Here is a 27484-nt window from a genome sequence, read left to right on the forward strand (position 1 = left end):
CGATATTTCCCACGACCAATCACCTGGGAACTTTCGCTGCCTGGGATTCTGCTCGTTCTTTTTTCCCCATTTTTATCAGCCCTCGCCTACCCCCTCCGCGTATCTGGCAAGTTGACTGTGTTCCAATTGGAGTACAAAACGTGGCCGATACTGGCAACCGGTATCGGAAGGCAACCGGCCACGGAGGAACTAAATCGCATACGAGTACACACGTCGTGCAAATGCACACCCTTCCAACCCCTAATGCCAATGACCTGCTCGCTTATAGGCACAAAGTCCTAGCTATATCTGACCGTCTGTATGTTACCTATTCTTAGCACGAGGAACTCCATATGCATAGTATATGTACATATACGTATGTACGTGCTCTTACATACACGTCTTTGGTGTTGGTCTTACATGAGCCGCGTATACAGGGAACCAATAACGAACGTATTTCGTTTGAGGTTGGAGTGTGTTGCACGTCGAGCAGAAGATCGGTCTGTTTGCCTTGTAAGATTCCATCTTTCTGTGCCGTGACGTCTCCGATTGGCTAACGAAGGTAGAATTTTAATTAACGATATCAAAGGACGAGGAAACGATGCGAAACGAAAGACTCGGCGAGGTAAAATATTAAATAATGGGCCGAGAGTAACGATCGTTAGACGTTGTTACGAGCAAGTTTCGCGGTTCATGAAAGAAACTGGCGTGAGTTAAAGAAGCAGCAGGAAGAGAACCGTCAGGGCCATTTGATAAGCAACCGTGTTCATTATTGCACATTAGCCCAGTTATCGTCACGCCTTCTTCTGCTTAGTTCTTAGCCTCTATCTCGTTCTTCGTTCCGCTTCGCGGCTACTTTATCTACCGGCATTCTTGCAACGCTGATACGTAGGCAGAAAAATGAGAAACGGTTGTCTATTCGTAGAACAGTCGTGAAACGATTCTTATCGTTCGTTTTTACTTCGAATTTTTACTGGATTTGCTGATAATAAAAGTACCAAGAAGACTAAATATCGCAGGCTTTAAATCAACCCTTGTCTTTAAATCGTATCGAAAATTACGAAATCATAAAAAATTCAATATAGCAAAGACAGTAGCTCGCCCTTAGCGATTAAGGGATGTACGTACAAATGCGAACACCGCCAGACGAGATTCTTACGACACTCAATAAGGCACACACTCGCTCGCCCGCCGAAAAGGGTGCGAACAAGGGGTTGGTTGAACGCACTGAACGCCAGGTTTAATGAAAACAATCCTAGTTTATAATCCACGATAAGTCTCCTGGCACGAGCCATAGCGGAACAGCGAATTCTCTTACCTCGATCTGGCGAGAGGCTGACTCTCTCGAGAGAAGTCAGCACGGTGCGGCGTGCCTCGCAAGGACTTTCAGGAGGAGTGAATTGGCGGCTAGGTTCCGCGAGGAAGGGCGAGGTTCTGACTTTAACGCGAGCTCTAGAAAGGGTTGGAAAACGAAGGGACCGACGTGTAAGACGGAGGACCTTAGTGGGTGCGAGAAAGAGGGAAGGAGAAGACGACAAGAGGTAGATACGAGCAGAAGGACGACTGTCACGCGAAATGAGGTGCGCACGGTGGTGAAGAGACGAGACGAGGGGTGGCTGAAACGTAGCGGCGGAGAAGTAAGAGACGGCGCTTCCTTCTTCAGCGGCTATTAGCAGTTTAGCTTCTACAAAAGCCTTCTAATTGTACACGAAATTTGCTCGGTCTACCTTCGCTGCCGCTCGACAATATACCTTCTCGCTATGATGGGAGAAAGAGTGTGTGTATACGTCTCTGTATATGAAACGCCGAAGGGGGTTGACGGGGGTCAAAGCAAGGTAATATCGTAGAAGGTGGAACCGAGAGTCGTCTCATTCCCCCGACGTTTGTTAATTTGCCACGCGAGCATGTTACGCGAGCCTTTGGTGGCTGTTCTTGCGAATGGAGGAATGAGAAAAGTCCAAGTTGTTTGCCTAAACGATGGATATAAATACTGGTGTGCATGGCCAGGTTTTGCCAAGACGATAAACTAAATTCAAGTCTAGATACCAGGAAGCTATATCGTCCGGAAATTTCTTAGATTTATCCGTCGTATTTCCAGCGAATATCGCTGTTGGGACAAGGAACGAAGCCAGGTTACAGTGCAAGAGGAGAAGAAAGAAAACGCTTGAGATTTAACACTTTTTACCAGTGAGTTTCACGATTCCGCGACGGTCATTACCATTAGCAGAGGATCGAGAATCCGTGGAGAATAGTGGGTGAAAGAAAAGGCGGACTCGGGATTCAGATTTTTCATTAAGGAGACGTCGACTCAGCTATCCGGTCGCCCTCTTGGTTATAAGGGGGAGAGAGTGTGGACGGAACCCAAGCAGGCAAAAGCAAGAAGGGGACTGATGGCAGAGGACGGCTGCAGACTCGCGGTATAATATGGTGGATTAATACGCGCAAAATCTGCCACCTAAAAGTTATTAATGACTGCCACGCCGGTAGTTCGCCGTGCGACGCGTCAAAGATTTTATAAAGGAGGGGTTTCACCCTCCCTTTCTTCAAGCCACCCACCAGCGTGACGCGTCCATTCTTCAAGGGCGCTAAAAGAAAAGATCCCGGAAAGCCAAAGTTGTCAGCTACTTTCCTACCGCGCGACCTCACCAACCTTATTGTTCTTCTCACATTCTTTAGGAAAAAAATTCTAAATTCGTATCTTTCTCGTCCCTTGATATTCAATCGATCCGTAGAACGTCACTGGAACGTGTCATTCTCCTAGAAAATCCCCAAACAGATTGGTTCACGGGAACGTCGAAAAGCTATCCCTGCGAAAGACGATCGAACGCGAACACGCTCGGCTCGATTGAAGAGGAGAGAAAAAGAGGAGAGGAAAAAAAAAAAGGTAGAGCACGTTACAGAAACGATACCGAACGAGGAGTCGCAGCAGCGAAGTAGGATTTGCAAGGGGTTGCCGAAGGGGTCGAAACAGGGGGTGCAGATTTGAACAAGAGCTCGGTTGCTATGCAAATTGGAAAGATAATAATCGATTGTCGGAGGATGGTTGCGTTGATGGGCTCGCGGATGAGCACAGCACACCTCTCCACCTGGAAAACACGCTGATCTCCCTCACACCCCTGGCCCCCTCTTTTCGCTACCCCTTCCGACCTCGTATCGCCCATCCCGATCTCCCTCAAGGGAAATTATATAGTCTGCCCTCGACGTGCCCCCGGTCCCATAGACCGTCAAATACCTTACCTGTCCCGTCTGCATTCATTCCCTTCCGTGTCTCGCCCCTATATCGCCACTCCGTGGACCTGAGTGGTGGACACTACGAATTTTTCGGACACCTTCATATCGAACCTCGTAACCGACCGAGAAATGGCACGATTGAAACGCGACTGTTCGATTTTTCACACCGGTATTCCACGACGTCTCGTATATCACGTCGATAATGTTGGTAATGCTCGAGGTAAAGGAAGGTGAGGATAGTCTTTTTCTTTTTTGAATAGTACAGGAACGAGATTACGGAATAAAGATCAGTCCGTGGCTTGTTTTTCATCAGTTCGAAGGAAATTTATTTTCTCGCCACGATGAATAATGATGTTTGTATATTTTTAAATTCATCGGCATAATGAACGGCCCTGTAATCGAATCAGAGAAGTAGGGAGGGAGGGTGAACGGGGAAAAGGAGAGCGTCTGCTAATTGAAGAAAAGCCCTGGCGCGCATCAATCATCGGAATGAAAGATCGCGTCGAAAACGGTACGACCCTTCTTTTTCGAGACATCGAGAATGCCGTTAACGTTGACCCGATTTTGCGTTCTTTCCGTTTCCAGTCTTCTTCGCGACTGTACGAAAATAAGGAAAACAAGCGCGACGGTGTTTAATTTTAATGAACCTCGACACGACGAGCTATAAATTGCGCGTGTGAGGACGAAAGCGTTCGCGGAGGGAAAAAAGCGGGCAAATAGTAGAGACGATGACAGAGCTCGTCGTTAAGTAGTTGATTCTCGCCACGAATGCATCGCGCGGAGGGAATTGGAATAAAAATCCTTAACGAAACATCTCGAGGCATAAATTAAGCCGCCCCGGTCGGATCGGGTAAGCGCGAACGAAGGAGAAGAGAAGTGCGCTTGTAAAAGCGGATGCCAAACGAGCGACGAAGGTCAGGAGAAGAGAACACGTGCGTTCGAACAAACGAAAGCGAAAAGGGGGACATCGAAGGGTTGGGATGAAGGGAGAGAGAGAGAAAGAAAGAGATGGAACGAATAGAGGTGGGAAAGAGTAGAAGGGAGTAGGAAAAGTGTGCAGAGGGTGAGGAAGAATGAGAGTTTCGTGTTTGCGCATATTCCTCGCAATATTCTCTGTTTATCTCTATTGCCCCTTGTTTATCCAGTGTCCGTCCGTTCGTCCTTCTATTTTCATTTTTCCTTTTTCCTCCAGTCCAGGTCTTTGCGTGGCCAGGCAGGCGGTGGTCGTTGTCCGTCCTTCTTCTCCGTGTGACCAGGTACAACACTCCGCCTATTTGTCTGTCTCCCTTTCTTGCTTGCGCCACCTCCTATATATTCCATGCGGTGTTTACGTTCGAGATAAAACGAGGAACAAACAGCGGGCATTGGGCTCTCATGGTCACCGTACAGTCCGTCATAGCATCGTCTAATGTGACCGAGAAATCGAAGCATACCGCTTCCACTTTTTTTCTACGATACCTTTTTCCCTTAGAGACAGTTTCTTACATTTTTTTTCCTTTTTTAGAGAAAGTAGACCTTAATATTTCGTTTAACCTTGGAGGGACGAAAAGACGCTTCGATGTATTTTCTATAATACATTCGTTACATAGTCCACTCTATTTCGAAATTCACAGGACGGTGAAACATATTCAGTCGAACGTATGGATTCGGTTCTCAACTTTATGTCGTTGTGAGAAGTGCAATAATCGCGATCGAAGGGATCCGCGGAAACGTCGTTAACGATCGTATTTTTGATCTGTTCCGGGGGGCATGATTTACGGATCGTGCGGAGCATTTGCCTCGTGGGTGTAATGGAAAAACACTGCGTCGTACGCGCGACTGCGAATCAGTATATATTATACTGGAACAAATATTTTGTACGCGAAACGACGGTGTCCGGTGTGTAATTTCGACGCATCTGTACCTGCGTCACGTGATCCGCCTTGTTATTCTCTATACGTTCTCTCGAATCCATCCGACGAGCGAGACGAACGGGCGGACAGACGAGAAAGAGACAAAGAGAAGGACGGAACGTAAACGAGAGGCAGAGGTACGAGAGGTCTTTGGATACGCGGAAATCTAAAAAGAGAGAAAGGAACCGGGCCCGGTACAACGCGCGCGTTACAACGATTGTTTCTCTCCGCCTGGGGAGGCGGACGCGATACGATAAAATCGATCCTGCTGATCGGACTATCGATCTCGTAAACAACCAGAACCTCTCGTAGGTCGTATCGCGAAGAAAAGCCGCCAATGAAGCCCCGCAGCATGTTGATCCAATGCATTTACAATAACGACGTTGTTTATCTGTCGGACGACAAACGACTGGTTGTTCTACCCTCGTCGTCACCACCACCATTACCCCGTATCTTCGTGTTACCCCTTCATCCCTGTATTTCTATCTTGCGCGTCCACTCTGCCTCTCTCTCTTCCTCTACTTGTGTCTACTACTACCGCTTTTGCCCCCCTGTGTTCCTCCTTCGCCGTATCAACGTCGACCTCCTCCACTTTACCCCATTCATCTCCGTCTCTATCGCTACTCTCCGTCCGTTCCATGTATATACAATCGTCGTTATATATTAAACACGCTGCAACGTATACCGAGGCAACGAGGCATCGACGCGCCAGCCAAGTGTACACGATGCACACGATGTCGGCCGCGTGGCGTCTAGATAGCGGTCTTGTTTATGCGATATCTTGTATACGCGACTTGGACTTTCAGTTCAAGTTTCACCGAGACGTCTTACCATGCGATTTTAGGAAGTTACAGCTCGATATTTTTTTATTACATATTTTTTTTTCTACAAACTGTATCCGTTTCGATCTCTCAGGAAGGATATGCACGCGCAACTTTTGATTCGTCATCGAGGTTCGGAAAAATCTTAATGAGGGTTAGCGAAAAGCTGAAAACAGCTTCCGTGGCAGTGGCCTCCTCGACGCAATAGGGTCGCAGGGGATCAGGGAAATGCAGAAGGTTACTAAGAGCTAGGGAACTTGTAACCAGCACATAGAAGTTTTGCAAACATACACGGACGCGCGTACCATAGACATTCCACACTGGCAAGCTCTCTCATACTCTGGGGCAAGTATCGTCTGGCTAATGTAAAAAACATGGGTGCACACAACGTGTTGTGTGTTGCTTACATTGCGACTCTCCTTATTCCCGTAGGGTTAAAACAGGGGGTCGGGCTGTAGGAGGCTGGCGGAGCAGGGGGTGTTGGTGGGGCTGAATGATACCACGGGGTTAGCATTGTTTTGTGCGACGACCACTCAGACTCCTCGTCAAAAGAGCTGCTAATGTCGGTGCACGTCTACTGACGTCAATAACGCATGAGGCCAAATTGAAAAATTATCACACCAAAGCGAGGACCGTTGAAAACCGTTGTTTAGAGAGAGGGTAGCCACCGGTCAAAGATGGTCGGTAGTTACGCGATATCCAAGCAGCCTAATTCCAGTCGACATCGCTCGACTCCAGGCAAGACTCTCGCCTTTTGTCTAGGATCGACCTGTCGGCTCAACCTAAACCAGAGAAGCAGAGTACGTTCGATTTGAACTTTAAAATCTCAATTAAGAATTCTTGAATTTAAATTTAACAGTTACATTTCAAGTTTTTGACTCGGATCTCGGTCGATATATTTCTGAAGTTTTAAATTCAGACTCGACTGTTATTTGTCAAATTACGTAGAATCTAAATCCGGCTATTTGAAGCTGAAATATTTAAAAACGATCTTAAACCGCGTAGATTACGTATAGTATATGGGTCTATCTCCAAACTCACCACCTCACGACACACGAATGAAACTGTAGGGTTCGCGATCGACTGACGAAACGGCTAAACAACGACTGTACGTCGCGTTGGTGGTGGTGGTGGTGGTGCAACGATGCGTCGGAGAAAAGCTACTTTACGAGGGTGGCAGGTCTGATCGTTGGGTTCTCTACCCGCTTTCTTGCTGGCGAATAATTAGAGCCGATAAGTCACAGCGCAACACCCTGTACCGCGGGGATGAGGCACACCGGTGAGACGAGGGGGCCGGATTTAGTGGGTGGGCGCTAGGTTCTGGGCGAAGTTGAAAGTTAGAATCGCGGACGGGGCGCAGAGGCTTGGAAATCGCGTGCCGATGCCCCATTACACGGACAGACTTAGCTTCACCCATAGTCGCGGTTCCTACTTTCGACTTGCAAGGGTGAAAACCAGCCTGCACCCTTCTCCCACCTCCCCCGACCCCTTTGCCGCCGCCTTTTACACCAAACGGCTCCTGCTATCCTTCGGTTCGTCCAATACGGCATTGCCACCCAGCGTGGCTGTTACTATTTAGGGTAATTTCGCTTTCCGATAACCGTTACGTAAGCTCGGTTTCGTCGGTGCTCGCCGATCGATCCGATTGTCTGCCATTCGTTTCTAATCGTTTCAATGAGAAGATTCGATTGTGGGTGAATAAAAGTGTACGACAGCCGGTTGGTAACTTGTTAAGAAGGCTTTCTTTGTTTCGATCGGTCTGACTTTAATTGGATGGCTTTGTTCGTTGGTTAGTTTGCCTGGCATAATTTAAAGTAACGATGAAGTATATCGGTCGAATATTCGTTTAAAGTGTTGCTGTACGAAACCGGTTGCCTTCACGACTGGCTGTTTGTTGTAGTATTTCAAGTTGTTATCGGTATCACTGGCAGATAGAATTATTTAAAAGGCAGTACAGATAGTATATTCTTCGAAGGTAAAAATAGAAAGACTTCGAGCGCAATAATTATAGTGTAGAGACAAACTTCAATAAGTGTTTGTTCAATTTAGCATCAGTCAAAGGTCAAAGAAATTTCTGAGTCATTTATGAAATTATATTTAGATAACAGATATGCGGTAATGTGCAATTTTACAAACAGAAGTAGATACGATGATATATTTGTAAGATGATATACGTTTAGCCGTTTGATATCAAATACGATCTTTCAAGGGAATTGTTTAGAAGACAGAGAACCTGTTGATCGTGTATTAGAAATACGTCCGCGACAATTGCCCAATTCGAACGGATTATGTATTTTGCCGGTTGTTTTGTCGTCAAATTTGATTCCCAACGTTCATACGAAAATACGCTGATTACGCGAATTACAGATAGATAACGTCACGAAAAATCAATGGAACGTCGACGGTCGCAAACTTTGCTACCGCAAAATTTTCCAATGATATTCAAATGATCTTCTCGACTCTGCATTTTAATAATATTCACGCTATGTTAGGAATAATCTATTTTGTAAATTTCTATTTTCTCGAATGACAATGCAGTGCCGTCTGCATAAATTGTGACACAGCGTGTTTCAGGTTGTTATAACCGTTCCTTTTGTCGATATACGACCGTGTACTAAAATACAAATGCATCAAAAATTTAAACGTCATTCTTGGACGTGGCTTAATCGATAATTCGTTCGTTTCGTAACGTCGTTGAAACGTATGTTGAAACGTTTAATCATCCAGTTGAACATTAATGTGAAAAGGACTAAACATCTGTTGCCATTAACAAAAGGAAAACCTTTAATCTTTGTCTCTGGAAGTTATCGTTTCTCTACGTTGAACAAAGGAATCGAATTAACGCGATGCGCGTTATCGTCAGTGCTTCAAGATTTTTGCTGTGGACGCGAAACCATCTCCGCGTTCTATCTGCGGATCCAGGACAATAGACAGCAGTGAAAGGAGTTTTTTTTTACTGGCACTATTTTTAACTTTTCGGGGGCCTCTGCGGCGATGAACGCGTGAAGAGAAAGGCTCGAAGCGTTTGACCACGCGCCGGACACGGATGAGTTATTTTGATATCGGGACTTCATACCCCATTAGGTCCGGTTGACGATTATTTTGGAAGCGAGGCAGGACAATACCTTGACAATACTCTGACCGCTGGTCGAACAAGATCAGCCACTCTCCTCCCTTTTCTGCCATCATGGATCCACGTCCCTACGCTCGCCCTTCTCTTCTCGCGTGTTTTCCAGCTTGTTCTAGCTTTTCCTTTCTCTCGTCGTACGTTTAGTATACTGGAAAACTGATCACGTAGCTATCGTTGAGTTTTACTTGAACGAAGTTGCAAGAGAATTTACTGGTGGGGCCAGGAATTCCACAACAGGAAGCATATTTCCATAAACGTCCCTTTTCAGAGCAACGTAACAATATACGCGGAAAACTTACGGTGTCTGGGGTGGTCAACAAGGGGTGGCAGTTTTCCGCGACGAAAAGGGTGTTCAGGCGAATTGAACTAACAAGGTCCCTAAGGGCAGTTTACGCCCGATATCCCGGTAAACTCTAAACCGTCGGTAGACGATCGTTTAGCAAAATACTTTCTCGCAATCTGTTCGTTCTTTCTTCAAGAAAGTTGTATAGTAAACATGCCCACATACGTACATCGGCGCTCATAATTATTCCAACGTCATCAATAGTCGCCAAATGTATTTTAAATTATTTAAATTTGACACGTCAAGTAATACATTTAAGATTGAGCTCATTGTTCCAATAATGAATAGTTAATATATCTTAATAACAGCAAAGAGTCTATTTAATTTTTTGCAAACATGAAATTCAAATTTTTATGTATGGTACTGCACGTACCGCCTTCCGTTTATAAACATTAGGACACATACACAAAGTTAGTTAAATCTCCGAAATAATTAAAATGTTATTGCAGTCTTGAACGATCATTATATTCCACTTGTAACTTGTTCTTACAAGTAGCATGTACAAATGCAAATTTAAATTATGTACCGTAATACGAACGGGGTGTACCATGAAAAAGAAATTGTCCTCTTCTAAAAGCGAAACAGCACCTAATTTAATCTGTTTCTTTAGCTTCATTTATTAAAGTTTAACCAAACAGAGAATTTCCCAATGAATCCACGTCTTCCAAAGACTAGAACTAACTGCGAACAAGTTCGAGTCGCATCTTGTACGCGTTATTGGCGTGAACGTTTTGGCAAGGGTCTGCGGAAGTACCTTGACTTTGATCAACTTGCCCCGAAGTCCTTCACTCGTGCTCGACAGTTCTTACATAGCTGGTTTAGGGTATTGTTTGCCCGCAGTGCGCCGATGAGAAATGGGAGGCATAGATCCTGGTGCCGCATCTCAAGTAGGCACGTCTCATGCTAGCTAGCAGTGACCATTTGTTAAAGTCCACTTTCGCCGCCACCTGTCTCCCATCGGTTAGGAAAACAGCTCATAACACCGTCCGCTGCGCAGTCTGATCGTTGTTTTTTGCCCCGGCAGACGGGGGCGTGAAGACTGTCCTGTGGATAAAATGTCGATGTCGTTAAGTCCAATACCTGCCACCACGATAGCCTCGTATCTTTCTCACTATAAAGTTTCTATATTTAAAGTTGCATCAGTGCACCACGCAACCGCTGTTTATTCGCTGTTTTGATTTTATTCGTTGTTTAATCTACTGTTTGCACGAAACCACTGAAACGGATGTGTCTCGTATTTTGTGCATCCGAGCGAGTCAGGAGAAAACATTGTATGGCAGAGAATAAGTTACGAATATACAGCGAGAAAACGCAAATCTGGCCACAAATGCGTTCATCTATTTTTCTGTACGATTTGAGGATGATCTATCTAAATTGATAGAAACGCACTAAAGCTATGATTGTTAAAATTAATCACACATATTGTTCGAATAATTTATTTAACAACTTTTTACTATTTTTAATCGTAATATTTGTAGTATATTTTTTACTATTTTATAAACAGAAACACGAATGATAAATTAATAGAAATGTCACAATTCTTTCCTTTTTCAATCTTTTTTACCATGTTTGTTACGATCCCTAGATTCTTTGATAATCGATAAATTCTATTAATTCTGATCATCGATATTCTATTGTAATTCATATTGTTAATGTATGAATAATTCTTGAATGATGTCCTCTCTCTTTTTTGTGATCATTCAGGGAAATTAATAAAATCAATTGGCGAATATTGTGGGAAAAGTGTGGCCAGCTGTGAGACTCGAGAGCGATGTTACTTGTCAATTCGCTCGTCGATTCGATTGCTGGTATGAAAGTATCGCATTGAAACCATATCGGAATATCGTTTATGCGTCTCTCTAAATCACGCACTTCGTATTGGCGCTTGTTGAGCTCGGTTGCATTCCTATCGCGCTATGCAACGTAACACGAATTTGCCGGCATTCGTGATATAATTACAAATTAATTACTAGGGCTTTATTGAAATTCGCGTTGGGTTTTTGAAAATTTTGGAAAATTACCGAAGATCGATCCGAAATTGGAATTCTGCGATGCGCCCGTTTATGAGTGCGCGTACCAAGCAATACGATACATACATATTTAATATTCAACTGGAATATTTTATTACAAGTCATGAAGACAAACAAGCGTTTGCTATTATTATTACACTCGATAAACCGGAAGATCATTCAAAATATGTAACATTGAAAATGTCGTATCAACTACAAATTATAAATTGGAATTTCGTATTTAAGTCGATCTTGTAACTTTATAACTGTTTAATAGCTTGATTGTTTATAGCCCCGAACGAATATCATGTAATTAAAACAGCTTCCTTGAAAGATTATTTAAAATATGTAACACTGAGAAAATGTTGTATCAACTACAATTCATAAGCGTATTAATTATGGTCAATTATAAGATAAAAGTTGAAATTTCATATTTTAATTGACGTTACAATTAATGTAATTGTAGAAGTAATCTTTAAAAAATGTTAAATATATATAAGATTGGAAATATCGTATTAACTATAAAGTACAAATTAATATATTTCGTGTTTCATATAATCGATTTTATAGCCATACAACTGTACGATAGGTTAATTGGTCGGAGGCTTCTCGGGAATATAATATAGCTACAGCAGTTGTCTCTGGTATATTGATATGCAACATATATCTTGGGCTTATAGGGTTATTAAGGACTTCATCCGTGTCTCATGGTAGGATTACTACGTTATTATCCTTCGGTAAGTGGCAGGTTGGTCGGTCGGATGGTTAGTTGGTCCCTTGTAAGGAAGGCCAAACATCATCTCCTCCTTTACTCGGTCCCTTGAGCCAGCGGCGAACTAGTAAGACATTCGCCCCCTTCCAAAATCGTCTGGTGGAATGGGACCCAGTTGTGAATTTGACCCTCGTAATTAATTTATAACCGGGGTTCTTGTTGCGAAGCCAGTCGGATAAGCAGAGAGTGGGTGACCTCGTACGGTACAGTTCCACTCGAGTTTTGGCCAATTAACGATACCGTTCGTAAACAAACTTATCCTCGTTTTCACGCGTAATTAATCCCTCCTCTTTCCACTTCTCCATCGTTTCCATTATTCCACCTGAAATTTTATCTAGGAAATTATAGTTTGAAACTTCGTTCGAAGTCGTTTAGAGATTTACGAACGATTTCTCAACGTCGTGCAAGCGTCGTAAAATCTTTGCTTCCAGCGATTTGACCGCTGATCCTTGGATACAAGAAACGAAGCACAGCTCGTTAGGGAATAGGCATTACGCTTACGGAAATCTTCCACGAGATTCCTTCGTTGTCGTAGCATTCTACTCAGAGTGCTCGACGTACGCATATTCTCTCGGTACTTATTACGGATCTAATACAAATTCGACGCAATTCGAGGATGAGGGAGTTGTCGGAAAGTGGTCGAATAGAAGGTGGAGGTAACCTAAGATGGAGGAATCCATAGATCGCGGAGCTAACAATCAGCCGTAAATTATGGTCTCAATATCCATTGTGTACCCTGCTTGCTCTCGAACAAGCCTAACCCCAGAGTCTAAGGCCAAGACTACTCACCCCTCCCCCACCCCCCTCCGCGTTAACAGGCACAACGGTGGAAGCACGACGAGAGGGTCGGTCGGCTCTCTCACGGCCCAACTGAACCAAGAGATATGTATATTAATGGGGCAATCTTACATAGTTTTGTTTACCTTGCCCCCATTCTCTTAGTACGTATACAATTACTATCCCTAACCCCTACGGTATGCTTAGTACAGGGGCTGACTGTCTCCTCTTTGGTTTCTCTCTTCGTGTACCTCGCCTTCTCGTTTCTATGAAACGTATCGAATACGTACGCACACACGTATTCGAGCCGATTAATCGAAGTCAAGTCGTCGCAACGTGTAGATTATTTTATATTTTATACTCGGAAGAATAAATGGTTATTTCTATAGATGTAAAATATTCCATCGGTCGTTCAATAGACAATCACTGATACATCATCCATAGGCTGAAAGGGTGATTTCCTCGAAAGATGCGTGTAAAAACATGTACAGGACAATATTGACGGAAGAAGGGTCTCGATAAAAGCGGGTTCCGTTCTTGAAGGGTTTAAACGGAAGCGGGTCGATGGAAATCCCATTCTACGCGGCACAGGGCTTTCAGCAAAGAAAATATTGTCCGCGATACGAGCGATAGCGGAGCAGAACTTTTTCACCTTTCGTTCCCTACCCTCCCTCTTTTTTAATTCCGTACGTGGCTGAACGCGAGCAGCTTTGTAGCGGGATGTACATTTCTCTCGCTGAACAACCTCATTTGTGTAATCCCCGAAGCTTCGACAACAAACTCTCTGCGGCATTGGCGCGACGCTGAGGGTGCATGGGAAGGGGGTGTGAGCACGACATTAACGTACTTTGTAGTTGAACTCTCTGTGGCAGTTACCACCATCACCGTCCCATCTCTGACTTCTCTCTTTTCGTCTCCGGATCTATCTCTTTCTCCCTCGCTCTTCCGCGGCTTCATCGTCCTGGGTGAAATTGCAATTGTAATAGCAATTATCTTATTTCTACTATTGCTTCTTTGTACTTCGATTCGCGACATACGGTGTTGGCGGTGATGCGAATCAGAGAGAGGAGAGCAACGTTGAAACCGGGGGTGGAAAAGGGGGCGGACAAGGGTGGAAAGATCGCGAATGAAATTAAACGTTGGCGGGATGGTCGTGACGCAATTTCAGTCGTGTGGCCGTTTACTGGGGCGGAATGACGAGTCTTTTAGCTGAATATTGCCACAGCAGTGAGTTACAACTGGCTTTCTCTCTCCGGTATTGTTGCATTTTTCATTCGCCAATTATTAGCCGGAACACGCGGCTTCTCTTGGAAAGGACTCGAAAAATTGACTGCGCACGGAACGTACGTAACGTCCTGCTCGGTACATTGTGGACAAACGATAAAGTTTATTTCAATCTTCGTGGAAAATTGAAGGGAAAACGAAAGGTTCCAACCAGAGCGGCTCTCGCACAGAGATATATTCAGTAGTCGTGGTTTTAATCATTGACCCTTGGTACACTGGTTACGAAACCGGAAAGTAGCGCCGGTAGAACCGGTGGAACCAAATTGCAGGAAGAGAGTCTGTATGAAGGGGCTAATTTGAACGAGGCGCAAGTGAAAAGTCTGCATTGCGTCGCTTGTTAGAAGAGTAAAGATAGGCCAGCGGGCTAAAGAACGCTGGTTTACAGAACGCGGAACAGGAAGGAGCATTTCATTTCGATGCAAAAGGGCTGCTACGGGTTTGTAAAAGGGAGGAACGATATGTCGATCGACAGAGAGAATCGTAGGAACGTTGTAGCGACGGTCTCGGCTCACGCTATACGAGTAATACGAGGCTTGTTGAAATTCGTTCGAAGTAATCAATATTATAGCTCGCCAAGATATATGCGAGAGAATGTGGGCAAACAGTATACACACGTGCATTGTAACACGGCAATAGGGGAGGAGGTTCAGGGTGTAAGAAGGATGTAACATAGGATGGGTAGATCGGAGGGGGGGGGGGCTAAAGGGAAGGCCCGGATAGGAGGTAGAAAAGCAGAGAGGCGATGAGAGACGAAGGGGTGCCGGAGGATGGAGTTAGAGGTGGAACAGAAGGGGTTGAAGGGGACCGCGAGGTTCATACAGCGAGGGCTCCAGCCCGCGGGGGTGAACTGGGGGAAGGAAAGGGGTGGACAGCCGGACAAACAAAACCCTTGCTGCTTCATTTCTGCCCGTCTGGCCAGACACCGACCCTTTATACGCGCGCGCTTCCGTCCTGCGCTCGACTCGTTCATTCCCTTCCTCCTCGACTAGTCCCCCGGAACCCCTCAATGCTTCGTCGAGTTGTACTTTCAGTACGTTACTTTTCGAGTTCGTTAATTAACGGCACCGCCGCCTCATTGGCGGGCTCGCGTCCAGTCGAAGGATACCAGTCAGAATGGTTTTCGACGAGTCGAGGCACCCTAAATCGTAGCCACATTGTCTTTGCCTGACAGGATTCAAGTTTAGATGATAGACACCGAAAGGTTCGGAACGGTACACCCTTGATGGTCTTTAAATGATTCATAAAAAAATAGCGATACGTCACGGTGATGCATAGGTATTCATATAAGTCTAAGCAGTGAGAAGGGTTGCCTTGTGAGTGGTGTTACTTATGTCTTCATACAACGTTAATCACTACTCTACCTTCTATTTCGATCGAAAGACTGAATTACAACTGAGACTTCTTACTGTCGTCTTGTTCATAATTACGTATCAGGTGGTAGTTTGCAAAGTTATAATACTACCACACTCGAAAGGATCAATAAAGCTTCTATTTTTGTTGTTAAATTACATATTTAAATTAAAGGGTACAATTCGATAATTAGTTCACGTCTGTTTAATTTTTTTTCCTTATTATTTATTATTTATAACATAATATGATTTCTGTTTGCTTCAGGTCAGTGGTGTATACTTCCCAGGCTTCTGAGACAGAGTGACATGGCTTGTTAATGTGAGTTGAACGATACTTTTCGAACGCGAAGTACAATAATTTTTTTTTTCTTTCTAAACTCGTCTTTTTTTTATTAATATCTTATATCTATCGAGCTTAATCCGCGCGATATTATTTCTGGACAAGTTCCAAAACAAAGTACGTTAGCCCGACAGAGACGAAGAGAGAGGGTTGAACGAGCGCGTGGGGTCGACCGCGCGCTTTACTCCCCGTCGTTTTAGGGGATGAACGATGCGAGACATCGATAATCGCATTTGTTGTACGACCGTCGATACGAAACTTTCGGAATTTCGTCCAGCTAAGGAGCAAGGGAAGTTTATGACTTAGGAAGTATTATATTATTCGAATATTCCTCTAACCTCGCTCTATCTCCCCCCCCCCCCCAATTTCCAATTATCTAACTTCTCTACCTCCCTGTGTATATCAAGATCATTCACTTAATCTTTCGCACCAACAACAAAATTTCCACGATCGAAGTTACAGAAACAATCTGCAGAAATCCCTGCTCTCCCGTGTGCATTCCAACGAGCGCGTTAATTGCGAAAAGCGAGAGGCCAGAAAACGCGGAAAACGCGCGCGTAACAGCGTAGTTTATTTCCAACGGTGTTGCGTTCCTTTCTTTTTGCTCGCTTTTCTTTTTTTTCTTTTTTTTTACTTTTTACTGTGAAGAACACTCGGCGCCAAAGTGGGAGCTAATAACATAAATGAGGAACACAGCACGTTGCTTTCGTTTTGTTCTCACCCCCGCGCGCGTGTTTTCTTTCTTCCGTTCGTTTTTGCGCCAGGCCAGCCGCTCCGCGTATAAAGTGGCGAATATGGGGTGTGAAATGCATGTCGGTTTCACGGGGTTGCCGAGCCGTAATAGTGGGAACAGGAGCGCGGCGGAGGGCGCGCGCGGTCGAGTGGTCGGGTTCTGGAACGGGCTCGAGTTGCAGGAGTCAACTTGGCCGCTCATTGGCTACTTGCTGGCGACCGCCACTCGCGAAACATTAGTATTCTCTGCTAATTAAAATGTAACTGAAATTGTAATGGTCTGCGTGTGGCGACGATACGCCAGGAAACTAGGGGATGGCGTGAGAAAAAGAGAGAGCAGACGGTGGCAATGGTGAGCGTTACACCGTACACCACGGTAACGCACGATGTGTACTTTTTCATGCTCGGCTTGGGGACTGAATAGAGGAAAATGTCAGACCGTTTTACGAAAAACGACTGTATCATAACGCGATTGTTCCTATTACTTTTTCCCGGTGTATTATGATTATCGTCGATAGAGGCCAGATAGCGCGCCAAAAACAGGAACGAAATTTAGCGTAGCACGTAGAAAAGAATCTATCAAGCTTGACGAAAGCTTATCGTCAAAATATCCATGTAGAATTTTACGACATGATCAGACTCGTAGAATTAGAGGAAAGGTACTTTATCAAAAAGGGAGGAGATTCGATTTCTTGGCCATATTCGAAACGCATTACCTTTCTACTCTTAAATCACATTACCTTCAAGGTACCCTTTTTGACCTCTTCCCCCGTTATCTCAGCGCCGACTCGTCTTTCGCTCTTATTTTATTTGTTTCGCTTATCCACGCTGTTCTGGAAGCTCGCGCAGATTTCGCGGCAATTTACTTTATACGCGTTACGTCGTTTTCCGCCCTCTCGCTCCCACTCGGAGCGCCGTAACCACCCTAACGGTAGTAGGTATCGTCTCATTCGACTCAGGCCGCCCTCACACCCTTACGATGTTCTTATGGGGCTCACACCAGGCTACCGTCTACGTGCACGTACAGAAAGCCCGCGAACTTGTGTGGCTCGTTCTATCGTTAGGCCACCCCCAGGGTGTTGAAGCTCTTCCGCACTTATTTCGCGCTAATTCACCCCTCAAGACCGCTTACACGCCCTCCCCCTACCACCGCGACCACGGCGAACCAGTTAGCTTTTTTTCTCACGTGCCGTGAAGCAGTTCACGTTAAGCGGTTAAGGGTGAACTCCGTTAAAGAGGGGCTGTAAATTCATTGACTGACGAAAATACTCCCGCCGGAATTCCCGGAAGCATCTTTCAAGCTTCTTCGATTTCATCGATACCTCTCGTCCGTACCGTGGCGAGGGTGAATACCCAGGCATGCATATACCTATTTAAATTTTGATGAGGATAGGTCATCGAACCTGATCATTCGTACTGTCGTGAGTATTTTTATCGTACACCCTATTCTCTCTATAACATAATATACCTGTACGTTCTACGATTCGAAAAAAATTTCCCCATTAGTAGGACATTTGCATTGAACGGTTGACAAGCGGCAACAAAGGCCGGCTCAGGATTTTCGTCGTAAATAAGCATTACGATATAATTTTCTGTCACAACAATGGCTGCCGGTGTTACAAAAGGTTTAGCCACGAGGCGACCGTCGGCTACTACCCCGTGGACAATGAGAACGTCCGCGTTACGCCATAAATTGATTTGCGAAAGCGTTCCTGAAAAAGCTCTCTTCTCTCAGCCGAGGAGAGGAGAGTACGCCGTGTGGCCAGCCGGGTTGGGGCTACCCAGGCTTTTGAGCTTATACCGCAAAAATTACGTCGCGAGAGGGATTGTATTTATGTTACATAATTACGCCACGCGCGACCAGCGGATAGGAGGGGTGCGGCTGGTGGGCCGAAGCAGGGGTAGTTATGAAGGGGGTGGTTTGGTGAGCGAAGAGGAACCAGCCAGAGGAGGAGCGGGTGCGAGGAGGCGGGAGAGGGTGGGAACAGAAGAGGAAAAAAATCGCCTGGTCGAGGAAAAGTTTTTCGGCGGCTGGTTCGACCGACCGACCGACCGACCGACCACCCGGCTAATGAATAGAAATAATTCTCGTGCAATTGTGCTTTTCGGTAGTTTTCAATTAACAGTCGCCCACCCCCTCTCCTTCCCCGTGAAGCTTTTGCGCCATTCTCCGCAGCGCCCTGCCGCGAATACCGTTCCACGAATGGACGAGCTGTAAGTTTTTAAACGGCTCGAACGCGCGCGATTCGTACCGTGTAATTACAGCGTTTTTCCCATTCTCCATTTCGGGGCTGGCCATCGCCATTGTGTCTGTTCGACATTTCTGTTTTCATTATACTCCCTTGTTCAAGACAAACAATTTTCGTAATTATCCAACGATTTCCGGTCTATCGTTGGAGCGGTTCGAGAAATTTCGTCGATGTACAAAACGTAAGAATTCACGGACGGAAATATATATCGCGTGTACAAGGAACGGCTATCGAAAGGTATCCCCTCGGTATGTGTCGTCGCGGAAGGTAGCTGGAATCCCGCAAAATAAATCGGATCTCACTGTCAGTGATCCCCGGTAATATTTGTCTTTCGCCGGGCCATTTTACAAGATTTCCTATCTACTCGGCTTTATAAGCGAGGAAGACGAGGAATCGGCCAGCCAACGAGGGGTGACTCGGACACAGAGAAGCGGTGAGTTCACGTCGTCAGATGGGGGTTGAAAAGGGGGTGGGTGGCGGTTCGGTGTGATTCCCTGGGCTGGCTGGTAGAGAAACGACCTGGCTAGTAGTGGTGGAGAAGGTGGAAGGGAAAGAGTACACGGGACAGGGTCCCGCGGGATAAAACGGGCTATCAGATGTGAAACTCACTGCGTCGAAATGTAAAAGCTTCCTGACAAATCGGTTTCTATTACCGCGTCGCGGTGGGTCGCCTTTTTTATATTGATGGCATTATTTTGCACGGAGACGGGAGACCGTATTTTCTGGACACGTACGGTATTCTACGGGCTGGAGTACACACGGGATCACAACCCCCGCTTATGAATCCCGGTTATTTGCCCGGGAAATTAATGTGCGCTTACCACGTATTCGTGCGGCCGTGGCCGCTATATCAAAGAAACTGACTGACGTTCGATAAAATTGGTTATTATTACCCCTTCTTATTAAGTCCTCAAGGGGTTGTGCGCCCTGCTCTCGCCAGGTGCTTCGTTTTATCCTCTTTTAATTGCCGTCCGTTGCCACGGCGCCAAGTACGTATAGACTTTGGAAAAATACTTTCTCCCCTTTTTCGACGTAAAATATCTAAGAATAAACTGGTCTTGGTAGATACGGATTCTTTTCTACTTCAAAATGATAAAAAGTCACTGGTGTAGGGGTGGTTGTCCGAAACAGAGAAAACGTATCCCGTAGGAGGAAGAATCTTTTCGTCGGACAAAAGCAGTCCCAATGTCCTCGAGGATCCTCAGTCACGTGTTCCGTACAAAAAAAATAAAAGAAAGAAAAGAAAAGAAGTATGAGCGCGTACGTGGAAAGAGGTTGCTGGGTGGAAGGTGGTTAGAGCCATTGGGTGAGGTGGGTGGGCAAAAAACATCCGAAAAGAGTTCCGTGGAGCTTGATGGTGTGAGATGGTACAGCCAGACAGTCAGACAGAGGAGACAGACAGACAGACAGACATGCGGGAAGGAATGAAAATAATAATACCCAGCGTGGCCCTGGGCCATAGGTGTCAGTGCCGGCAGGAAGGAAGGAAGGACAGGAAGGAGCGCGTTGAATTTGTCATATGTAAGTTTCACCCTCTTCTCTCTCCCGGGCCGGCACACGCACCAGCACACATCCCTGTGTGATTCTTGCTCCCTCTCGTGCAAACCAACTAGCACACCACGTATCGTTGTCCGCGAGAGGATTATTTCAGAAAGGTGCCAGGAATCGGAGGGACCACGTCGAGATTCGGGTCCTTTGCGATGCAACCACCATCCCTTGTGCGGATTTCTCGCGTGCGTTAGGAAATGTCTCCGGGGTATATTGAGATACTGTCACCGAATTTTCTCCCGCAACCCCTTGAGACCGTGCCTTGGCCTGTGGACACACACGCGTTACTTTCATCCCCTTTTTCGTTTCAAGGCCGTTGAACCGAACACCTCGCTCCCTGTACCACAACTTTCGACGAAGTTTCCTGGTAGGCGCATCGTGTGAATCATCGTTCTCGTTTAAGTGTCGAACTTGGAACTTTTATTCGGCAGAATTGACGTCGAAAATGTAAATTATCGAGGAATTTTTTTTGGAATAATTTATTAATATATTCTAGGCGTCGAATCGGATGTCGGACGATTTTTGGTTAATTTTTAACGTCTCTGTAGCACTCTGTGATGGATCGGTTCTTTGCAATACCGTATTTACCGTGTTCGTATATTGTCTGGTTGGAGGCACAAACGCCGCTGTCTGTTTAATTTTTCGCTAATACTTGTCTGCGCTCGCGCGGATATCGAATTTCAATTGCGGTTGCCTGTAAACAAGTGCTCCGTTTTATTATTTATTACCATCATTCCGGCCACTTAATCAAAAATACATTACCGTTGATGACCCTCAACGTCTGACATTTTCGATGCTCGAATGTGGGAACGCGAATGATTTCATCAGCGCGTTATTAAGTGGGCTTTGATTTTCGATCCTCATTTTGCAAACCGAGCTCTTTGTCGCGGAACGGATCCGTCTCTCTTGCCCGTTCCGTTCCAATAGATTACATACCTGTCAAATGAAAATATTCTATTTGCGATACTGTTACTCTAATCATAGTTATTGCATATTTGTTAATTACCGCGTAACTCGTCTGGCAAACGCGTATATCCGTCTCGTTTCTCTACTCGATTCAGACGAATTTTCGGTGAATAATATTCATAATCGGCTAGAGACCACCTACTACGAGAAATTCACACGCACGCGATCACGATACTTTTTCATTTCATCGCTGGCCTGATAAGTTAAGCGGAGATGGTTTTTTTAATTCCGGCCTCTCGAGTTACAGGGTAGAGCAGGCGGGTTAGGTAGGCGCGTTGATAACGTTGATTAATTACGATTCGGCTCCGATTATCGGTGCAACCGTGTTTTATTTATTAAACGAATATTTGTAGTCATGCTATTATTTATGGACTCGGACTTGCATCGCGCACGATTCCAACCGTGACTGGTATATGCGTCTATGTATCCATAATTTCGTATAGTTTGTAGTATTCATGTAATATAATATACATATATATTATACCTATAGAATATATATGTATGTACATATAGATAGCGACAACACTATTAATTAGGCCTTGTCTTTCATTTTTGTTTAATGATACCCCGTGCAGCTTGAAACGGCGGGAAATCCTTTGTGTTTTCACCCCGTTGTTTGGCGGGGTAAAAACCTGAAAAAGCGAGAAGCTCTGGCCGAGTGAGAGCGGATGCTTGTATACGTTCCATTCAATGGGGTTAGCAACGCAAGTCCACACGCACGCCGGTGCACACACATGTACGGGCGGATACACGTGATAGGGTTGGACAAATGAAGTGGATATGACATAATGATTTCGAGAGGCTATGTACCGTAGCTTGTTGCCTGTCGGACGGACTGCCGCCCGACCTCGCCTTGTTCATTAAAGTTTTCATTCCTGTCGATAATATTAATTACGATTCGCCACCGCCGCGCTGGAAAGAAACAACGTATCCGCGTACTTTTCTATCTCTTCTCGAATTTCGTTCCTCTCCGATGAACCGTCCTAATGGATTATCTTAAACAAATATACGATCGAATTCAAATTTATGTATGCACGTATACATCGTGGCCATTATCGAATGATTTAACGACGTAGAAAAGAATTGAAAAATATTATCGTCTATCTACAGAAGCAGCGTTCTAGATCCCCTGAATTTGATAATTGCAACCTTGATCAATAAACAGTAATCACGTTTATAGAACGTGAAGGGGAATAAAGTTACATCGTGTATTTATACCTGCCGCATATCCCCTATCATTTTCAACAATTTGATCCAAAAATATGATATCGTGTGATCCGTGTAATTATTAATATTCGAAAAAAATAGACAGAAAATAAATAAAAACGGATGAAAGGGGAAAAATAAAGGACAAAGTTCCCCAAGTCATCGACCACGTTCTAGTTTTCAAAGGCAAGAATGCCGGTCGTTTCAACGAACGATTCACGTGCCAGGAATGGTTTGTCGCAGTACAGAGACCTGTTATAGCGCTATCGTCTTTGCTTGTTTTTTCCTACCTCCACAACCCTCTGGCCCTTCCACGGTAAACAACAGACATACCCATCCCCCTGGCACAGCCACTGCCGACCCCGAGCCGTGCCTCCCACTTGCAAGGCACCACCCCTCATCAGTCGGTCTGTACAAATATACTATTGTATTGATCCTATACCTTTTCCACCTCCAACGTTCCTTCTTTTGTTCCCGAGTATCCTCGTTTTACATTTTAGCCGCTTCCGCGAAACAACTAATGTGCACCGAGTGTGTTGACAGTAACTGTCTCGCTATTGTTGCACCCTCTCGCACTCGCCTCGTCCTCTTTCATCCCCTGTGCAATGAGAGGGATCATCGCGCCGTGTGCACGAAGCCCGCGGCATTCTTCCGTTCGATTCTTCTCTCATTTCGCGATAAATCGGCTTTCTCTCGGCTCCCTTTCGCGAGTCCGCACGCGTCCTCCAATCGGTTTACTTGTAACATTTAGAGGAGACACGATCGACGCTTGAATTTCGTCGATCGATCGTACAGATTTGGTAACGAATTGCGTCGCTCACGTTGGGGCTTGATTTAAGAAAAAAAAAAAAAAAAAAGAAGATTCCATGAAATTAATCGGTAAATTATATTATTCACAATATCCAATATCGGTGTATTATTCTTCTTCTATACTTTAGCGTCACAAACATAAAAGAGACGTATTCGTGATACTCGTAATAGATACATATTATACGTATAAATATATGCATAGTAATGCATGATAAGAGACGAAGGGTATGTATTATCGTGTAAATCTATGTGTAGAAAATCGAGTTCAAGTTTATTCAAACCTCGTAACAGCTATCGTTGCGTGGAGTCGTAATTTGAAGAAATTCCTACGCAAGTAATCTCTAAATTATATTGTCCAGGTTATCTGTACGTTCTTTCCTTTCTTTTTTTTTTTTGTATTTCAAGTTTTAGCAGGGTATGAATCGTTTTGTAAATCTATAGGTAGAAAATCGAGACCAAGTCCACCGTTCGAAGGTATTTTTGCGTCTAACAGACGCTTAACGGGGGTTGGCGTTAATTACAGAGCGCGGAAAGTCGATTTCGCGAGGAGATCGCAATTTTGTAAATACGTGTGCGCCTATCGGTTTTATTGCCTCGACGGGGTTGTGTGTTTCTCAACAACAACAACACGCTGGGCGAACGCCGGCAAACAGGAGCAGCACGTAACGTGCATTAATACGAACGAGCTGCCGAGAAGTAAGACTGGCGAAAAGGGGTGGGAGTTTATATCGTGAGGTGAGCACGCGATGACGTGATTCTATCGATTATTAAACGAATAATATGCAGTCGCTCGCACTGCCCTGTACCATGTGCATCGAACCACACAGGCAATTTGGGTATGCATCGTATGCATGAGTTTATGATCGCGCGAAAATCCGGAATGTTCGGCACGGAGTGATACGATGGAAACGAAATAGAGTTCCTGCGAAACTAATTTCATGGAACGGTTACAACCGACGCCTCGAAAATGCCGTTGTGGTATTCTAAAATTAGGAGTTACACACGAACCACCAGCCCGGGCAACTCTTTTTTTCCTCCTGGTGCACGACTGCCCTCGTCCATGTGATACAGAACAGTCTCGAGCGTGGCCTTTTTTACGCGACAATACACGACGAATCACGGTGCATGCTGATTGAGAAAACCTCTACACTGTGATTTTCCGCGCTACATTGTGAAACCGGAATATTCCAAGAAATTAGGGGAATGAAAATGACTCGTTGCTGTTCGTCCCTATCGATCGTTTGCTTGGAACATTTTTTTTTTTTTTTTTTCAAATCGAGCAAAAGACTTTTCACTGAGAGCACTACGATTTAGAGATTTAAAATATACGCGTAAAATTTTCATCGGTGAGGACGATGAAAAATTTCCCTTTCGTCGGATTCTGTCAGGTGAACCGTACCGAAACCTCTAGGACAATTTGCACGACGTCGTTGCGTGCCCAGTGAGAGTCGGTCCGTACGTACAAACAGGTATCGTAACGATCGTAACGCATCGAGGTCGAAGTAACCTGCAAGGTAACGAGCAAAAAGGATTGCGCTAACGAAGTGCCTGACGGGTAACTTGCCCAAGCCCTGCGTCCGGGGCAATAATGTTCCCCCCGGTTGGTAAACTCGTGTTTGCACAACTCTTTGTCCCAGAAGTACACACACGCGGTTACAAAGGCGTACGTGCACGTCAGCGTCGAAGAGACGACGCGACACGGACGAACGAACCGACGACTCCTGCCCTCGCGTGCTCGGACCTAAGGTTTTTTTTTCCCAGTTGTTGTATGCATAATAGCATTAGGATTCATTAGCAATCAGAGATGGACCGACCGGACGCCCCGTTGGATTGTTTACCAGAGTTCAGTCAGTTCACTCGCGACTCTTCCGCCCGTTGCAACCCCCTGCAACAGGCCGTTTCCGACGTTGCGTCGTTCTGCATCGTTAGAAACGTCGGTAATTTCGTGGCTCGTCGCGTCGAAAGACGTCACGCTCGAGAAACTTGAATTTTACCAAACACACAGAGAGGTCGCTTGGAATTTTTCGAAGGGTAGAACCAGACCACGGTAGAATCTTCGTTCTACGAATCGATTCATTTATCCGGATGTAATAATATCATTCGACGAGAAAGGCGGAGGGAGAGAGAGAGAGAGAGAGAGAGATTTGGATTCTGGCTTCGATGAATTCGTATAAAATGTTTATCGTCGTGTCTCGAATTTCTTACTTGTTTCTCCCAGGCCCTGTTGCACGAAGCAACGATACAGCTGGCGTAGATGTACGTGTTTTGTTGAAAGGTAGTGTCATTGTGCACGTTCGCTAACAATAAATTACTCGACGGTTGTTAGAGCCGACAATACGCGCGTCTGTATCAATTTACCTGGAATCGAGCGACATGACTGAACTTTCGCGTGTAATTTCTATCTACGAGGAACGTTGAAAAGGTAATGGAATACCCGGGCTCCTGGGCGTCTATTTATAATTTCGTCTCATTCATTCGAAAAACAATCAAACGCGGTGAAATCGTACGGGTGGACGAGGTCTCTTTCGCTCTTGTTGCAACGCCGATCGAAAAGGGGGATAAAACGACAATGAAAATACATTTGCTGGCAAAAGCGACAGGCCATCGAGATAGCTTATGCTTCCTGGAAAGAGGCGAAGGTTGTCACTTTACTCGGTACAGGACATGGCCACCTCGTATTCTGTTTAGTTTGCCGTTCGATTCCTAGCAAATATCGTTTGCGCTGTTCAATGGGTCTGCACGGAATAAACATCGTCCAAGTATCCGCTTAAGCAGAAAGACGGAATCGACGTGGAAAAAACGCTGGATGCGTCACCAGTTCCTTTACGATTTCTGATCGTTTCGTTTAAAATATACTGAAAATGATAGGACAGTTGAATTACAAGCCATTTATCTGTATCGCAGACTATCGATCATATATATTCGGATACGTAAATTAATACTAATTTTATCAAAATACAAATAACTAATACAAACAAGGTACCGGTAAGTTAACTGGAAGTTTGCTGGTAACGGTATTTACACGCTATCTTCTTTATACAGTTAGCAGACTGTAAATTTAAATTTAAAGAAACAAAAAAACTTAGCAACGCTAATATCGACGTATTTACGTATGATTACTTATAATAATGTTAATACTTATCTCTTTGCATTATCTGATTTATAATTTGAAAATGAAACAATGCCAAGAAAATAAGTCTTTCGTATAACAAGATATTTGAACGATAATCTGCGTGTTAGCTTGTAAAAGTCTGGAATGATCATAAAGGATAAAATCATCGCAGATTTTTCTATCAGTAATTTTGTGATTCAATTACGTTCTATCAAAGATAAGCGAGCGTGCAGACACTATCGAACAGTAGTCTATATTCAAAAAGATAGAAACAGACATCTTCGGTTATATCGTCTTTTGTTGAACCGCGCTGTGGGAAATAAAATCGTTTTACGATAAAGTGTCAGGAGGCATGGTCACCAATTAATTCGCTGGTTCGGCTTGCTACCTTCTATTTAGAGATTTTTACGGATCACGCGTGTTCGATCGGGATTAAAACGAAGAGACTGGATGGTTGTTCTCGTGGGGAGGACGGGAGGGTGGGACGACGAATCGTTGGAAAACGGCCGATTAGCTTTTCGACAAAGGATGGCCTGGGCAAGGGGGGAGGGATCGGTTCCCAATACCATTGTATTGGTAAACGGCGTTCATTATAAATAGGGACCACGACACAAAGCACAGAATAAATATCGAGATATCCTATTTCCGCGGGATGATCGTGTCCGCTGTTTATTCTATCATTTTTTCACGAGATTTCAGCGAAGTGTAAATACTGCGGAAAATGCAGAAACGCAAGGCGACTAAACATAACGATTATAAGCGCCCAGGGGCTTCGATGCGCCGTGCTGCGCGCTGCTGGCTTGTTTTCAATGCAGTTGCATTGAACCTTGCCTCCGCGTTCTGGGCGGCCTCCTCATCCCCATCGTTACCGTCCGAACCCGGGGTAACTGCGCCCTTTGTAAAATGTCGTATTGACCTAAAAAACGAAAAATGC

The 27484-nt window shown here is 44.9% G+C and overlaps 1 protein-coding gene across 13 annotated transcripts in view; it reads left to right on the forward strand.

Moving 5' to 3' along the window:
* The window catches only part of LOC100651096 (forkhead box protein P1), a 216643-nt gene that overhangs the window by 41333 nt on the left and 147826 nt on the right, over window positions 1–27484 (forward strand). For 2 of the 13 annotated variants that reach the window (XM_048411480.1, XM_012315304.3), the window contains exon 2: window positions 15853–15906. The exons of the other annotated variants lie outside the window; for them this stretch is intronic. The gene's annotated coding sequence lies outside the window, so the exon portion shown is untranslated. The remainder of the gene's footprint in view (window positions 1–15852; window positions 15907–27484) is intronic. 13 annotated transcript variants of the gene reach the window in all.

This window comes from Bombus terrestris, chromosome 13, assembly GCF_910591885.1.
Source record: "Bombus terrestris chromosome 13, iyBomTerr1.2, whole genome shotgun sequence".
Classification (NCBI taxonomy): Eukaryota; Metazoa; Arthropoda; class Insecta; order Hymenoptera; family Apidae; genus Bombus; species Bombus terrestris.